Raw genomic sequence first — 12911 nt, forward strand, 5'->3', positions numbered from 1 at the left:
CTGAGATAAGAAAACGAATATTGAAATTGCGAAACAAATGAAAATGATTTCATATTGAATGAATAAGAGGAAAACGTGACAGGTGGTGAGAAGAAAGGAAGTAATAAGTTAAAACATTTTATTTGTGATGGTAGTGAAATGAATTGGTTGAATAAGTTGTTATTGAGGTAATACCAAAATCATAATGAATACATTCGTTAATTATAAACTTGGCAAATTATTCATCAACCTATTATGAAATTATCATGTCGTTTTACGATTTTTAAAACCCGAGTTACTTAATTTATATGCAAACAAGAAAAATATGAACGATGTATTGAAGCTATTGGAGCCTCTGGAGACACCCTACATTTTGTTTTATGAGAGAGAGGACATTGGCAGATCAAGATCTTCAGATGATGTGGGGCTGCAGGTTTTTCCAGGTTTTCCTGCAGCTGAAAAAGCAAATGCGCCACTGGAATCAATGAAGTCGCCCCGGAGCGCCAATTAATTTTTATTGGTGTTTTCATTTTTATCGTTGTAATATTAAAAATTTTTAAATGTGAATAACCAAGAACAGTACTTGAAAGTCACTATAGGGAATTCAGCAACTTTCGAAACTTTCATAATGACCTGCGACATTGAGACTACAAAGTGAAGAAACCCATAAAATGTACCATAATTTTCAATCGAAACAGAGTGAGAAACAAGAATTTCTACTATTTCTTTAATTCGTTTATTCATAATTTCCTATTCCGGTTTCAACCGGTAGTTGTAGATGTAGATATGATATCGGAATGGTGAGTCTGAGGATTATGCTATGGGAGCTGCTAATTTATGTTGAAGAGGGTGATTATTATAGTTATTGATAGTTGTATCTGTATGGGTTGGTTTGTGGTAAATGCCGAAATAATGTTTGTTGTTGATTTTTTCAATTGTGAGGTTTTAAATGTTTATGGAGTTATTGGTTTATGGTTCTATTGTGAATTTTATGTGTTTCAGTGAAGCATGCTTAACATCGTCAACATACCCTTACCAATAAACACATTTTTGGAAAATTGGATGTTTCTGAAGACTTTTTTCGAAGATGGATCAGAGCATTACCCATTATGAGGCCTTCATTGTTATATATTGTGTTTTTGAATTCAAAATAATTCAATATAATGATCTTGTTATATTGCTCTCAGTTTGCTTAAACGAAAGTTCGGATACTGATAATGTTGAATAACTCAGAAACCTCAAATCACTAATTATCAAAATATTTTTCATTATTCAAGTCATTAGAACGGTATACCATTTCGTTTATCATAAAAGTTTTTGAAAACAAACATCGTTCATCTAAGATAAATCAAACAAAAATATTCATGAAAACAGCATCATATTTTATAAAGTATCTAAAGGTTACATAAATATGTAGTTGTTGTTCAAAAAGCCACCCCCAAATTCTATTTTGATCAACAAAGATAATCGACTAAAGTATAAATTGCATCAGTTATTTTTTCCTTAATAAAGATTATTCTCTCTGAAAAAATAGTGTTTGTTATAACAATTCATGAGTGAATTATCATCAGGTATCAATATGAAACAGACTGAAATAAATTTTGAGGAAAAACATGATATTTTTGAATATTGAACAATGGAAAATCATTTCACTTCAATAAGTATGTTTATGTCAGGAGCTTCAATCTCTTTGATGTTTCTAACATTAAAGAAAACAGATCCCTATTGTGAGCGAATCAAAGCTGTCGAAATCAATATAGCCTATAAATATTTATTCAAAATTTTCTATATCCGCTAATTGACGAATATTTGAATTTTTCTGTAAATTGAATTACACTTCTCCTTCTAGTTTCTGTGGAAGATTTTTCTTCATTTTTCAGAGGATATAACATTTAACTATTTCTTATAGGTACCTCACGAATAACACAACTTCAAATCTTCATAGAAAAGTCATAGAATAATTTATCAAGATTTTTTTTAATATGAGCATACTCTTTACAATTTGTTCTTCATATTCAAAAACATTATCAACTTCTTCACTAGTTGTGATGATCAACGTTAATAATTGACTCTAAATGACATAATGACATGTAAGCGAATGAAGACATTTAAAAATTCATTATAAAATGAATAAGTTGATTTTCCACCAAAAACAAAATGTTGTTGAATAGAATTGGCCAATACTTGATGGAAATCCATATTAAAACACTAATCAATACAGTTTATTGTATCATTTTCACTATAAAAGGGTTTTACAAAAACTGCGACACGTGTTTCGCTATACAATAGCATAAAGTTTATGCTTGAGTTTATTTTATAGTGAAAATCATACAATGAATTATATTGATTAGTTTTTTTTTACAAAATGTTGTGTTGATTCTTGGATATCTTGAAGAGGGTTCAGAAATAATGAACTGTGGATATATTGTTTTGCCGTCAATTGTTCTTTGTGGTTTCAGAATAAATACATATCTTAAATCTTGATACTGCTACAACCTGAGATCAATGTTTATCAAAACAAATCCAAATTTTGATACCACGAGAACACTTGAGAGACAAACTAACTGACCAAAAACTTACATCGATATACTCAGCCAACAACCCCTGGGGCACTACACAGAACAGATTTTTCCACAGTTTTCTGAAAAAGCGGCAACAGTCTCTAATGGAATCAGTGGCAGTGGAAATTCTTAAGATCACACGACACAACTGTTTTAGATCGCAGTCACCTGTGGCTTCGAATTGGAGAAGCTCTGTGAGATAGGCGGCTGAAACTTGAATGAATGTAGCGTCGCGACGCCCGTGTATATATTATCTCCGATCACTATGGCAACGCGGTGGCGAGGCGCAACAACATGTGGCAAGCTCAGGAATTCGACGGTGAATCTTGGAAAAGGCGAGTTTTTCGTTGAAATGGATTGTTGAACATTTTTCGGGTTATAGAATTTTCACGAGCAGGGAAATTTATGAAATAAATGCGTGGTGGGAAAAACTGTTAGTGTGATATCATTGCAGTTTTTCATTACTTCATAACGGCCAAGTACATGGGGAATGCATGAATCATTCGATTATATTGCGTAAATATTACAAATATGTGGTTTCAGGGATGCTACTCTGGAAAGGTTTTCATCATACTTGTCAAATCATATCGAAGAAATCTCCGTTGATAATAAGTATTCCAAACCCAACTAGCAATTTTATATTTCATAATGATTGTGAAAAGGTTTTGGAGAAACAAATTATAAAACTGTATTTCTCCCAGAAATGTTTTCAATGTGTTTATAAAACAGCTACATAAATGGGAAATTGGCACCATTTTATAAAAAATTATAGTCTTTATTAATGTTTTGTAAGGCCTTTCACAAACACCACAAAACAGTTTTATAAACGTTTCGGCAGTTACTACAAAGCTTTTCTAATACTATTCGTGAAGTACCTTATGAAATAATTTAAATACAATTTTATAACAGTTTTTTAGTAATTCCAAGTAAGATTTATTAAATATAATGCAGCCTAAAATGATAACGATGAAATAAAAAAGTGTTCAAAATGTTTTCTTGAAGGCGCAAGAAATAATTTTGTATTGGACAATAGAACTAAACTAACAAATAGAAAGTTTGAAGCCATTTAAATATTTCACTTTTGTACTCATAAAACTGTGTTTATTCTTAATAATATAATCTTATAATATCTGTGTTGAATGAGTTGGAAATATGTTGCACATATTTCCAACTCATTCAATGTCAGTATTCCAAATTGCCATCATTTTAAAATGGCGTCGTTCTATAAAATGATTTTTTTATCAATAGCAAGAGTTTTAACGTATTTCAGCTTATATGTTACCCCTATAAGACTGTTAGGAAACAATTAGTTCTAGGAGTGATGGTATTGCGGCAGAGTTGGACTACTTTTAAAGCTATAGATTTCTATAAAAATGAAGATAGGATTTCTCACGTAGGTATTGTTTGTATAAATATTATCTGTCGGGGTGTTTTGGCGAAAAATCTTCCTTCGTTTATAAAGGCTGAATTTTGAAGAAGTTTTGAGCTAGTGATTTGAGTGTATACAAACATGATGATCACCATCAGAGATCTGCATCACCACAGAGATCTGCATTTTAGCTCTCAGGTGTGTTTTAAATAAAATTACGCTAGAACATTCGACAGGCAGATCGGAGCCAATAACAAAAGTTTTAGGATTATATGTTTATGAAAATTTCCATTTCGATGATCACATTTCAAATTTATGCAACGAGAAACTTTTATTGGGATGCTTTGCTTTGAGAGTAGTATCGAAGTAATTTACTTTATCCGTATCGAGGGCCGACTTTTTTAGGTTGATTGATTCCCCGCTCAGATATGGAAAATGTTTCTGGAGAAACATTGTTAAGGGTTTATTACATGCCGTTCTTTTAAACCCCTCATCAATAACAATAACTTATTATCACAATGAGTTTAAGTATTGAAAGGTAGGATATGATTGATAATCATCAGAAATTTCCACTGGCATGTTCGTCATCATAATGAATGCGAGTTTGTGTTTCAAAACTGTATCTGCGAGGGCCAAAAAGTTTTATACAAGGAGTTGTAAGTTTCCATGGTGAATAAGTTATTATGTTATTATGTTTCATGCAAAGTTGAAAAATATATTACTATTCATTTCATTGCAAGGTTTGAGGAGGAGATTCAGTAAAGAACTTTAATTAATTTATTAACAAACCACGTACCTCATAATTCTACAGAAAAATCCCAACATCGTGTTGTCATGAAACAGCTCAACAATATCACAATATTGTTACGTTTTTTGTCTGTGGGTTGACCAATATTTGACTACACTGAGTAATCATACTTAACTTTAATTCACTTCAAATACAACAAACACTTCGACTAAAACTTCGTCTATTATTTGAATGTCTATCGCCCTACTAGATCGCTTCGCGTACCGCACTGTAACTTCCACTTGACTGTATAGATATGCTCGTGGTTAGCGTTTATATATCGTAATCGAATACGGTAGCAAATCTCGCCGGAATTCTATCGAAATCGGTAGAATTATTCTCACTACATCTAGAGCGGCAGCGAACATCGTACCTTCACGTGCTCTTTATTATGTCACAATTTGTTTATGGCTACCAGTGGCGGTCGGACTTATTTTATTTAGGGCAAGATTTACAACAATATTATAAACAAGTCAGTTATTTGTGTTCGGGAGTTCCCTTTAACAACGACCATGGATGAAATTGAAGGAATTGAGGAACAAAATCAAATTTCTTCAGAAATCATGTCCAGCGAGTATTGATTTACTGCCGAAAATAACTCAAGAGCGATATCAAAAAGAATATGAAAAATTGTGAAGAGTGGCGTAAAAGCAAGAATATAAAGGTGGTTAATGAAGATGTATTATTAGCCTATACGAAAAGAAAATCAGAGGTTAATTCTCCTAACTAGTTGTGGACCAAGATTTCAATGTTGAAACTTGCTTTGAAAGTTTATGACAACATTGACAATTCAAGGTTAGTTTTTCAAGTAGTACACCTATAAGAGTATAATACTTACTTAATAATAATTACCTACAGAAATGCTATTTTCAGATTTGGAAAATTATTTTTGTTCTTGAGACGGAAGTCTGATGGATACACACCAAAGAAAGCAAAAATGTTGTCTGAAGGAGAAGTAACGTAACGAACTTGTTGAACTTACTGTGGATGATTTTGAATGCAGCAGTGCCAGATGTTTGGACACATTGAGGTACACTAAAAATAAAGATCAGGGTATTCGTCATTCCCAAAGAAAGACTTTCTTTTGATGCCTATGGTTTATACCAAAAACACGTAGATTTGCGTCTCCCAAATTTGGGAAATTTCTTTATTGATTATAGTTGTAGGCATTCATATAATTGGAGCTGTCGCAGAGGAAACTGCAGCATTCTTGAAATGTGGAAATCCTCAGCTCTACATAGGGCATTCGTTTCGCAGATCCTTGGCTACTATGCTTGTAAAAAATGGTGGCGATCTACTATCGGTAAAAGAACTTGGAGGTTGGAACTCCTCTGCGGTGGCGGAGTCGTATATTGAAGATTCAGTTTCAAATAGAAAGAGGATAACGAGACAAATATTTCACAGTAATGAGGCCACACCGACAACAGGTTCAAATACTGGTGCCATATATGGTAAATCTCCCGTCAATAGAATAGAAATTTCAAATAAAAGCAATTGTCAAATTGCTTTTCAAATTTATAAATATTTGGTAGAGAAGAAGGTCAAAATTTGGGATAGGGCTGAAGTCTGGTTAGCGTGATATTCATTACAAGGAGGTGCTGGAACCTAGCGGAGATAATTTAAAACAACGTTCAAGGTTGTTCCCATATTGCTCACTTAGAGCGATAGTTTTGTTCCGTGACTCGTATATGCGTAGGGAAATATTCTTTGAATTTGACCATCTGAAAACTTATGCAACTAGGTATATGAGTTTGAGTATAAATATATCAAGGTTTTAATATAAATATATAATTTAAATATAAATATAGTTCTAACCTGCAACCGACGCCATAGTAAAGGTCCAAACTCAGGCTACCAGTGGGCCATCTATTCAATATTCCTTATTCTTACCGTTTACATTCCAGAATGCCGAGGAAAAAATCCAAGTACACACCATAAAAGGAAGAACTGGACTTTGTTTATGTTTTCCCAGTGTATTACTCCTAAATTTAGGCCTAGCCCAAATTTAGACCACACTTCAAAAATATGAGAGTTTGGCATATAATTTGTTTTGAAAATTTTCAAAATGGGTTTATTTTGTAATTTTTTAATATAATGACCTTAAATAAAACCTTTTAAACGTGCAATTCATTCTAGGGAATAAAAATTCACTACAAAAATTTAGCCAATTTCTTCAACAATTTTACGTAAATATATTTTTAGGAAATACTGCAGTACGGTTCAGCATTTAAAATATTGCTTTTTTCTTTTAAAAACTACTGGAAATATCAGCATTTATGTTTTCCAATTTGTCAAGAAATTTCTGACAAATTCCAGACAAAAATTAGATAATTCCCTGGCTAAAACCACGACGAATATTAGACTATATTGACAGATAGTTATGCAAGTTGCAGATATGAAATAAGCTGTGAGAACTGTGACAAAGGTTCCATTCCAAACAGCAGATTTTTTTTGAGGAAAAAACACAAGTACTACAGGAAAATCCTTAAAGCGTTCTAAGAGCGATGCCTGTGCGAAAGTAGCGATTCACGTTGTATTAATCGCTAGAAAAACAATCTCAGGAAGTTTATTCCACATAAACGCAGTTCTCTAAATGAATGAGTTCCTGAACAGTGAAGTTCGAAGTGTACTGAGTTGAACCTCAAAACGATGAGCAGCCACAGTCCGTCGCGTATTTCTGATATGTACCGCTCTCCAACTTTTCTTCGATGTTACCGACTATCAAGGTTACAAGTGATGTTCGTATTTCTAATCAGGCGGATGACTTTTTTTGGTTGGTGACAGGCGCGCCGAAAAAAGTATTAAAGTTCTGGTGTTTGAGAAAATTGCTTTGTTTGCTGACTTGTACGAATGATAAAAGAGGAGTAGGTTTGGAATTTTATCCGATTGTTTTTTTAAGTCTATCGCACATTTTCGCTCATCAAATGGACACAAATCATAACCTCTTTCTGACCAAAAGTGGAGACGGTAAAAACTGGAACATTCTGAATCAACTGTCATAATTTCAATTCCGATTCTTTACGAGTTCTCTGAACAGTGTATTCTCGAATGGAAACAATACAGTACATTCAATGTAAACATTACGTTTGACTTGAATAAAGGAAATTCCGAACTTTACAGCTTTTGAGAAAACTTATAATGGGTTGAAAGAAACAATGTTATTCATATTGCTATTGTGTATGTTTTGATCAGACGAGACGTTGTTTACGCAAACCTTTTGAAAGAATTTATTTCGATACTTACTGAGAGTGAGAAAACTTGAAAATAATGAATGAAAATAAAAGGTTTTTGTTTGTTAAGACAAAGTATTCATATTTTCTTTGTCGGAGAGAGTTTTTCAAAATCTAATACGGGAAAATAGATGTGAATTGTTACATATATAGATTTGGTTGAACTGCGACTGAAGTTTGACGTTTTCGGTTTTCTTATTAGTTAGTGGGCTATGCTTGAAGACAGGCAGTAAACAAATCTAAAGAAATGAACTTTAAATGTTGAAGCCACTCCTGGATATACCTACACAGTTGGTTGAATGGACTGACACCTATCAGAAAACAACTACTCCCCTGGCTAATACCACGAACGGCGTTGGATTATATCCGACAGACGTCAGTGCAGGAATCTTCACAGAAAATTTCCGAAGTCGACTTCGACGACTTTGCAACTATTTTAAAAGACTGGAAATGAGGTTTCATTCTACTTACCCCTCAAGTGACATACTTCTTCTCAATCCACTAACTGATCAGGTCTTGTCACTGGTCTTGGCAAACATCTCATTCTGCTTACAGGACTTAGTGTCCTCCATCATGTCTTCTGGGGTTGAGTTCCCTACACGGTTAATGTGTGTAGAAGCTAGAATTTCCCTGCAATCCTCCCTTGTTCACTTCTAAGTGATCCCCAACTTGCTGGGTATTTCAGAGAGATTGATATATAACTTCATCTGGCTGAAGTCAGTCTGGTGCTTCGACTCCTCGATGTCTGTTCGTTTGGTTTCTTTTTACCTGAGTGTACTGTGTATAAGGCTCTTCAACAAGATTGATATCTTTTTTTTTTGGTTTGGAGTCAAACCTGGTGTTTTGAATTGTCGTTGTCTGTTCGTCTGGTAGTATTTCAATGGGGGCATTTGTTTTTGAATGGTGACTAGTTTGTGTGTTTGTGTACCAATTGATATGTTTTCTATGTCACTATGTTAATATTGTTGCCTCTGCTTTCGCTTCGCCGACTTCTCATGCTTGTTTCTCTTGAAAGCTGAGGTCGTTCCTTTTCAGTGCTTCATGAAGATCATGCAGCGCTAGTTTGGGGAGTGCCCGAGTCTGCTAGAAGATGACTTTAGTCTAGTTTCATTGGGAAGCAATGCAACGTATTTGTTGTTGTTGTATTTATTCATCTTTCAGCTCATTATGAGATTAGACATGTCAATAATAAAAATAACAATAAATAACTATATAAATATAAATAAATAAACATACGCTTATGAAGTAAATCAGGCACTATACAAAACACTACAAGCGACATACTAATGCAAATTTTGAAATCATAGACAAATTATTATAAAACAACATAATATAATTATATACAATTAAAAGGTTTAACATGAAAATATGAAGGAAAAGCAGTGAGAACAAGTTATATCAAGACATCCCTTTGCAGGAACTCATCTAAGCTATAATAACCCCCGTTCGTCAATAATTCTTTGATATGGTTCTTGAAACTTACTAAGTGTAGGTCCTTGACATCCTGTGGCAATGAAGTACAAAGTATGATGCCGTTATATGCCTGAGCGATTCCTTGAATGTTGAAGTTTTGTGTTTTGGGATGGTCAAGTGTTTAGTTCGTGTTGCTTAATTATGAGTGACTGACTCGTGATTGAAATGAACTATGTTGTATCTCACATAAAGCAGAGCTTTATAAATATATATACAGGGTGAAGTTGATATTTTATATTTTGAAAATGAAGCTCTACAGCTAGATCTCGGTGTAATGTCAAATGTGATTCTCATTATTCTTTTTTGTGGAATGAATACACGTCTTGCGCCAGTAGAAGTACCCCACATTAGTACATTTTGAGCCATGTGAGAATAGGCCAAAGAATAATAGACCATCTTGATACCATCTAAGTCAAGCAACTCTTTGAGCTGGCGTATTGCAAATATTGCCTGGTTCTGCATCAGATAGTTATTACGTTATTAAGATTCAATGTCTTTCTCAAGGAGAAACCCAAGTGAATTATTTTATTTGCATTCAGTTTCAATTGGTTTCTGTCACACCAAGAAACCATAGCGTCCATGACTGAGTTTATATTGAATCCTAACTCATCTATTGTGTTACCAGACACTGCTATGGTAGTGTCATCTGCGAACATTACGGTGTAACCATGTTTGATATATTTCAGGAGATCATTTATATAGATTGAAAACAGCAGCGGTCCTAATATTGAACCTTGTAGTACACCAAGCTTGATATCTTGAATATGTGATGCAGTGTTATTTAGAGTCACAACCATTTTTCTGTCAGATATGAATGACTTAATCCATTCAAGTACGAATCCTCTGATAGCAATGTTGTACAATTTACTGATCATAATTTTATTTCTTACTGAATCAAAGGCTTTCGCTAGATCAAATCAGATTGAGACTACATACTTTCCCTTTCCCATTGTAAATGAATTCAAATTTACTAGCAATAGCTGTTTCAACCGATCTAGCTTTCCTAAAGCCATGTTGCTGATCAGATAAGATTTTGTATTCTTCAAGGAATAGAACAATTCTATTCGCAACTATTTTTCCTAGTAGTTTTGATGGCACACTTAATGAAATTTGGCGATAGTTGTCAATATCTACTTGGGAACCTTTTTTATGTATTGGTGTAACCTTCGCAGTTTTCCAGACTTCAGGAAAAACTCTCTCAAATATTGATTTATTTCTGAGCTTCACAAGAATGCCCGATACTGCTGGGATGACATATTTCAGAGCTTTCACTGTTATATCATCAAATCCACTCGATGATTTATTTTTTAAATTATTCATCGTCTTTAGTATCTCAGGTTCCAACACTTCCACGAAGAAAATAGAGTTTTCATTGAAATCAGCGACGGTATGTGGTAGTGACATATTCTGACCTATGTAGCTTGACCGATTTTCAGAGGCTACCTTCGAAAAGTTGGTAGCAAACTCATTTACAACTTGCGAATTATCGGTTAACAAGACACCATTCATTTCAAGGAGGATTCTTTTTTATGTTTTTATTTCCTTCTGTATGATCATTTATTATGTTCCACGTGGCTCTTTGTCGTTTTTCAGATATTTCTATTTTGTTGCCGAAATATTCAGATTTTGACTTCCGCAGTTTTTTTGTATATTCCCTCTTTTCTTGTTTGTATGCTTCTTCACTCACATTTCCTTTCATCACTTTTTTATACAGCTCTCTCTACTCTATACTTTGATTTTTCAGTTCATTTGTCACCCATCTTTTTTTTTACTTTAGGTCTGCTGCCATTGTGTATGTTATTTATATTCACTCTGGGACAAGCCACATCGAGACACCATAAAAATTCATTCATGAAAGCATCAAATGCATCATTTGTTCTGAGCCCTTCTAAATAAGTCCAGTTGATATTGCTCAGTCGTGATCTGAGTTCTTGTAAGTTCTCATTGGTAAATTTTCTTTTAGAGGTGGTAGTAGTGGTTTGCAATTCATTTGATGATAAGTTAGGTAGACTGAAATAAATAATGTGGGCAAGATGTTTTGCTAATGAAGTATCATGAAGATATACAGTTACTTCATCTTCTGGAATGTTAGTAATAAGATAGTCAATTGCTGTAGCACTTACATGACCATGTTTATTTTTTATGGTGTGCGTAGGAAGGTCTGTAGTTTTTCTAAGGCCATAGGATTCTAGGCAATCATTTAACATTTTTGTTTTGTTATTTGTGGTATTGAGTGCTAACATTCAGGTCCTGGTAGGTGTATCTGTTGGACATCAATCTGATAATGTATGCGACCAACTGAACGCAGACGTTGATTAACCTTTGGATTTAGAGTCTATACGTTTCAACGCACTTACTCCCTGCAGTGATTGCATACAGGATGATGAGGAGTAGGATTATCGTGATTAGGAGTAGTTGCACTTCAAGATGCACGTTGAGGGTAACCACAAAGTATCTTGCTTATTTATTCAATGAATATCTTCTGTGTAACTGTACTCGCGATTGCTCAATCCTTTTTTGAAAGACAAAACACAGGCACTACAAAAAAGTCCTTAAGGCGCTCTAAGAGCGGTGCCTGTGCGAAAGTAGCAATTCACGTTGGATTTGAATCGCTGGATATTAAATTCATTTGGAAAAACGTTCCCAGGAATTTTATTCCACATTAACGCAATTATCCAAAGTTTTTAAACAATGAAGGTGAGGTGTACCTTTCTTCGATGTTCCAGACTATCAAGATTGCAAGTGATGTTCGCGTCTCCAGTCAGGCGGATGACTCTTTTCTGGATGGTATCCAGCAACTTTAGGGTATGTTTAGGGGCGAAGCTCCAAACAAGGTCTGATCTGAGCTTTATAAAGCATCAAAAGTTGATGGGGCGTGTACAGTTTTCTGGTTTGGAGCTCTAGTTTCAAGCTTTCGAGAAACATCCTTTGCAATTCCAGCGACATGATTGTGCCAAGACATATTGGTGTCCATTTCAACCCACAACCCACACGGACCAAGGCCTTAGAAATATCCAGCGCAACAGCCCTTGACTCTCGATGTATCTCGATTGCGTTATTCCAAATATGGGTGACATACGATAGAAGGTCGCATGTCGATCATTGTTTCCAAAAGCCATATTGATGATCGCTCAAGATGTTGAAGCCTTCCAAATATTTAAGAATATGGTGGTTTAAGGCTTTCTCCATGATTTTTTATATCATTTGTCTAGTCAGACTGCTCATTTTCACGGGTCTCCTCAGGTTTATAATTGTCCAGCTTTGGCACGTCTGCCTTATGCACCGAAAAGAGTGGAAATTTATGTCAGCTAGAAAATAGTCGGAGCAAACAAAGCAACGTCGAACACTGAGTTCATTAACACTTGTATTGCCAAATGCCTGGTTAATTTTTTGGGCTGTTTCGATAGCGCTTTGGATTTGTAGAGAAAAATTGGCCGAAAATCGCTTATCAACATAATACAGACAAGTACCCTTAAAAGTCCATCAGTGAGTGTAATAGTACATTATGAAAC

At 34.4% G+C, this 12911-nt stretch overlaps 1 protein-coding gene across 2 annotated transcripts in view; it reads right to left on the bottom strand.

Moving 5' to 3' along the window:
- The window catches only part of LOC111508481 (ras-related and estrogen-regulated growth inhibitor-like protein), a 42040-nt gene extending 39267 nt beyond the window's left edge, over positions 1-2773 (bottom strand). For both annotated transcript variants that reach the window (XM_074171053.1, XM_074171052.1), the window contains exon 1: positions 2560-2773. The gene's annotated coding sequence lies outside the window, so the exon portion shown is untranslated. The remainder of the gene's footprint in view (positions 1-2559) is intronic.
- Between the last annotated feature and the right edge of the window lie 10138 nt (positions 2774-12911).

Source organism: Leptinotarsa decemlineata, unplaced genomic scaffold, assembly GCF_025532065.1.
Source record: "Leptinotarsa decemlineata unplaced genomic scaffold, Ldec_3_MD MMD2_tig00000008_RagTag_RagTag, whole genome shotgun sequence".
Lineage (NCBI taxonomy): Eukaryota > Metazoa > Arthropoda > Insecta > Coleoptera > Chrysomelidae > Leptinotarsa > Leptinotarsa decemlineata.